This window comes from Chamaea fasciata, unplaced genomic scaffold, assembly GCF_029207755.1.
Source record: "Chamaea fasciata isolate MVZ Bird 193981 ecotype frontalis unplaced genomic scaffold, bChaFas1.0.hap1 SCAF_1, whole genome shotgun sequence".
Lineage (NCBI taxonomy): Eukaryota > Metazoa > Chordata > Aves > Passeriformes > Sylviidae > Chamaea > Chamaea fasciata.
The window spans coordinates 87,706,637-87,712,636 of NW_027094086.1; the positions used below are offsets into that span (position 1 = coordinate 87,706,637).

The 6,000-nt window shown below is 39.5% G+C and overlaps 1 protein-coding gene across 1 annotated transcript in view; it reads right to left on the bottom strand.

The window, feature by feature from the left end:
- LOC136291827 (uncharacterized) overlaps positions 1-6,000 on the bottom strand; it is a 182,292-nt gene that overhangs the window by 63,013 nt on the left and 113,279 nt on the right. The window lies entirely within an intron of this gene.

A 6,000-nucleotide genomic window follows, 5' to 3' on the forward strand; every position in this document is an offset into this window, starting at 1 on the left:
AACCAAGACTTGGGATTAGAAGGAAGGGAAATCAAAGGTTCTACTTCCAGCATTTCCAACTACTTAACTTACCCTCCCTCAAGTCATGATGGGTTATGTGACTAGCACTCCCACCCACCTGTTTTCATGATTCAGTACTTACATCGATAAAGTTTGATATCTAAGAGTTGCTTATTTGAGCCTTTGATTCTACTTTGCACTTTGAAAAAAATCTATAAAGAAATCAAAAAAAAAAACATTCAAAAGGATTAAAGAATAAGAGACGAGAAAGAAGCCTTTCACCTTATAAAGGATCCCACAGAATGAAGAAGCAAAAATCATCAGTGAAAACTGCATAAATAGTAGGAGTTCCTGCACAGGGAAAAAGTGAATGGGTTTTCAGTGAATTTATAAGCTCTTACTTCATATAGGCAGTGATTCAAAAGTGGAAAATAATGTAGGAAAATTTGAAACTTTCACAAGAAAAAATTTTGAGTTTTTACTCCAAAATTTTGTGGTTTTACTCCAAAATTTTGTGTTGCTAGAATTACTCATAGCCAAATGTTATTGAGATGATAAAAGTAAAAACTACAGTCTTGTAGAACATAGTGAATTAATATGTAGTCCAGAAAACAGTTTTTACTTTCCGTTCTCATTTTTTCAAGGAAAAAGAAGGAATTAATGTTAGTCAGAAGCTATACTTTTAGTTTGGGTGCTTAATTATTATTACTGACCCAGGATATTGGTCACATTTACCTCAGCTCATGTCCATTTGTGATATACATATCTAACATTATTTTCTATATTATATGTATAGATAAATATTTTCTGTGTGGATCTAAAACAAGATTCCTGGGGGTGCAACTTAATTACAGAGTATCAAATATATGGAAGACTGGTAGGGATTTTTACACAGAGCTTCTAATTTTCATTAAGAGGAAGCAGTATTCAGTGAAAAATTACATGTTAATGGCACCTTCCTACTGAAGACCATTAAACTAGTGACTGGGGAGTAGATTTTATCTTGAAAACACAGCTTGTTAAACACTACCAACACCAGGCTATTTCCCAATTAAAAAAAAAATGTTTTAAAGGTATCACATATCATTCGTCTTATCCTCAGCAGACACCGTAGGTAATGAGGAAATCAGATAACTGTGTCTCATGTTCATACTTCAAGCCTTGAATAAACTCATTTATCAGCTTTGACAGGACACTGGCAAAGGGGCTGTTCTTGGGCCTGAGCAGAGCAGATTGTGCTGCACCTACCCCGACCCTTCAAAAACATGGCATCACACTCATGGCACCCACAATTTTTACCCCTGACTCCACTTCTGCAAGACTTACCACCTTCTCTGCTGTTTAAGCAAAGGTACAGCATGGAAATTAGTTATTTTTCCCTTTTCTCTTTTCCTGCAGGCAACAGAGGGCACTGTGCCAAGGGGTGCCAGTGTGAGACCTGCTGCTTTTCCTGGGGAAATGCTGTTGGTCGAGGGCGTGGGAAAAAGATTTACTGATGATGATGGAGTTCATTTAGGCACAGTATTAGATAATGTGACACATGTCAATGGGGAAAATGGATACTAAGCTCTCCCAGGCTGACAGGCTTGGCTGGTCCGACTCTATGCCAGCAAGTGAACTTGCCAAATTTTGAGGATCTGACAGCACTATTAGGAAGCAAACAATTTCCAAGTCTAATATATTAGCCTTAAAAATATATATACCCAGTCACATTCTAAAAAAGTGTTTTCCCAATTATAAAATGCATCCATTCTTCACAATTCTTCTCCCCCTACCTTTCACAAATTCAATTTTAGCACATTACTTAGATGAGTGGTGCGGTATCCCTGTTAAAATTGCATGCAATGGATCACGTTTTGCACACTACATTACACCTTGTGCCGTTCTGCTGATTTCAATTGGATTACACATTGTGTAATTCAACGCAAAATTACTTCCAATGACAACTCTCTTATTCCTATGCATACATGGTGATCCATCATGCCCTGCATACCAAGTTTGGCATTTCCATTTCAAAATCCCTGTTGGAATCAGAAAGCATGGAACCACATACATAGAACTTGAATTATTAGATATAAACTTTGCCATTGTTTAAGGAAAAAATGTGTACAGTTTTGATTCATATTTCTGGTCCCATCCTTCATGCAAATCACTTCATCCAACACAAATCAGCAGTGTTGCAATCTCCCATTTCCTTCACATGCAGCACAAACATGAATTTACAGCAGATGCCTATTTTTTTACCTGTATTTACTGTCTCTCCAATGGGTTCTTACCACTTTTCTGGAATAAAATTAGACCCTGTTCAAAAAGTGTCAGCCTCTAGTTCTCTATAAACAGACTGAACTCAATGCAGTTGCTAATACTTTTAGCAGTCTGATATCCCATATGGCTCCTTCACAAAGCTCGTTTTTGTTTATGTATTCCTACATCAAGATCCTTGCCTGGTTACATTCTTGAGCAAGGAAGGCCTTATATTATCCTGACACATTTGAACAACCTTTGTCAGTAACTGTTCATTAGCAAAGGCTTCTCTCTACTCTAGCTTTTGATAAGGAGCAGAGATGCTCTACTTTACAGTGGGATTTTCCCTGTAGGACAAATGCAGCTCTGTGTTAGGTACACGCAGCCTAGCTCTGCAGTTGGAGGAGATGCAGCAGAGATCCACACAGACACTAATTTGCTCCCAGAAGCAGTATAGCCATGCTAATGCCATTCTGTACATGGACTAACTAGAAGTATAGTTCCTGGTCTTCAACTGAAAAAGCTTTCTTTCCTTCCTTTTTTTATTTCCTTTTCTCTCCCCCCCTCAGATGTTGTTAATCTCTGTGGGCAAATTTATTGGAGCATGATATAAGATGTTAACAGTGGCTGTTACAGATAAAATGGTAGAATTAATTAGAGTTTTTGATTTTAGGAGATAATCTAGTTTTGAAAAAAGATTTGTGTATTGAGGATATTATGGGAAAAAAATGAATGCTTCTTGTCATCTGGAGACAATTTTAACTTGAATCATCAATATTTAGGGTCAGACTGCCTCAAGCCAATTACAAGTGCACAGCATATAGCAGAACACAATTAGCCTTTCCTTTATCTTCCTTGCAAAAGCTGTAGAGTATCACAGTCTCCAAAGGTGTCTATGCAGCTACCAGCTACAAGGTAGGCCATGCAGTGGGAGTATGCTCAAAAAGCCCCAGCCCTGGATTATGCAGCTTGCATGTGCGGTTGACACCCCAGAAAGATCACATTCTAATTTGATTTGACATATATTCTCTCTGTATGGTTGTGCTGGAAATTCTACCTATCTTGTGGCAATGTGAACAGCACCATCCCATAGGGTTCTTCTCAGCACCAGCTAGACCAAATCTGTGTATCACTGTGATGAACACTAAAAAGCACAAACTGGTATAAGGCACTTGGACTTTTTCTGGCAACAGCAGTGGAGGAAAAAAATGTACTGAATGCTAAAATGCAATAACATCTGCTTTACAGGCCTACAATAAAATGCTAAGTACAGTAGCCCTGTGTTCAGGGATTGCTTGTGACATACATCATCCATCTGAAGTTGAGCAATTGCCCTTGTCTTCTGCTGTCAGACAAAGATGGAATAATTCCTAAAAGTTTGACGCTCCTGTCATGACATTTTGCTGGAAGCTCATTGCTGGACGGAGACTTTACCAAGGCAGCTTGAACATTAGGACACTCTACAAAGTATTTTAGGTTTAAATGCCTATCATGGGTTTTGTAAAGAGCATATTATTCTATTCCATCTGGGTGGAGCAGAATTGCTTATCTTTGCCTAAATGGGTCAGTGTGACTTATCAGATGGAGGAGTGCTACTTATCTCTCTTCATCGTTTCACTACTTCCATGGGAATGTCTTCTGCTAATGGACCATTAAGAGCTCATCAATGACATGACACATTAGACTGCACTATTGTAAGCTGCTCCACACAGGGAGGAGGAGCCAAACCATCTTAACCTAGATAAAAAAAAGCCACAGTCCCACTAAGCATCCAGTTTTTCCACCAGATCCCTGGAGGAAGACCGGACCCATCTCACCATTATTGGACTCCTTTTTTTTTCAACAGGACCATCTCTACTCCCACAGAACCACATCTGCCACTCCAGGAGGGCTTACTTTGGACTGTTTCCAACACACTGACCAACAGGGTGTCAGGTTGTATTTCTGACTCTGTCAGGGTTTTTCTAGGATTTCTTGTTTGTTTATTTGTTTGCTTATTCTTCTGTACTACAACATCTGTATTTTTGTATCCCTAGTAAAGAACTGCTATACCTATTCCCAAAATCTTTGCCTGACAGCCTTTTAATTGCAAATTTATGACAATTTGGAAAAGGGGGGGAGGGGCTTACATTTTAAGGGAGACTCCAACCCTCCCTGGCAGATACCTGTCTACCTAAACCAAGGCAACACCTCTGGAGAAAAGAAAAGAACTGATATTGGCTCACCTTGAGATCAAAGGTCTGACAACTGAGGAACTGGTAGACACAGGTTCTTGAAGATTTGGGTGATGTAACCCCCAAATCTTGGATGTTTTTCCCTGGCAAATATGTCCTTTAGACCTTCCATTGGGATGGCCATCATGAAAATCTCTGCAATTCAATGTTTGATGAGGGGGAGAACGGTAGAAGTGTTGGTTTGATTTAGCCATAAGGAAACTGAGTATTTTAAGAAATAATAAAAAAATGCACACTTTGGCAAGTATAAGACTGCTGCTAGATGAATTAATTTCACAAGCAATATGTGAAAGAAATGAAGGTGATGGGAGCAATCAGCAAAAAGTCAGCATAAAGTCCAGAAGAGAAAATAGGATAGAAACCAATTAGTTGGCTGAAAAATCAGGAGATTAATCTGAGTAAATAGTCAGGCAGTTCCCCTGGGTCATTATAACATTTAACAACAGCGCCAGGACTTCACTGATGATGAAGAGCCAAGAGCAGAAAGTGTTGCTCAGTGACCTAGTCCTGAACAACAGGCTACCTGTGGTGATAAAATCTGGAATTTTGTCCATCATGAAAAATACAACAGTGAAAGATATGGAATGGCCTAATGAAAAGAGGAACAGACCAAGGGTCAGAGCTTTTATTTTTGTCAAAGGTCTGCACGGTGACGGCAGAAAAGGTCTCATGCTCTACCCCTGTTTCCCCACAAGCAAAGGATGCAGGAACCTTGCACTTCGAGTCACAAGAATACCCCCCACCAATCTAATTTGAAAGGTGAAATAGTCTCTGAACAAAAATATCAAAAACTTTTAATAAACTTCTTGCAAACAAGAACCAGTCCACAAACTCTTCTTTCTAGAAAATATTCTATTATGGGAGAAAAAAATATGAAAAAGCAGAAATATATATGGGAATTAAGTTCTCTGGGGACAAATGCAGACAATTTACAATGTCATGGGCCTTTCCACTTGCTATTTAATGTCCAGGTAATGGGTGTTCTGTAGAGGAGCCCCCTGTGCAGACAAATAGCCAAATTCCAGGAACAGGATTTAAGGCTGTCTTGAACGTGCAGCTGACTACTCACACTACTTCCCAGTATATGTAGTATGGAGGTGTGCAAGAAGGCATCTCAAAGTAGGTGGAGGCTTTTCTAGAGAGCACTTCCCTCTGGCAATTGCTGACAGAGGAACAGCCTGTGACACTGTTGCCAGGTGGAGGAAATGATAGCAACCCCTGTGGCTATTATTTGCTGCCATTAACAACATGGGAGATAGGTGGAAAGATAATGGAAAGGCAATGCCATCTCTCTGCCTTGCCTCCAAGCGCTTAGCCTGAAAACCCAGCCTGATGTTTACATAGTGTTCTCAACCTGTAATCTGCTAAATCCTGCGATTAAATAATTTTGCTCAAGGTTATAACTGGTTTTAAGTTGCACAGTTTAACACCAAGCATTAGAATTGACAAATGCCATTCCCCATTGAGTAAGCAACTGAACTTAAGCCTGGGGGCTGAGAGCTGGAAGAGCAGCCAACAGTTG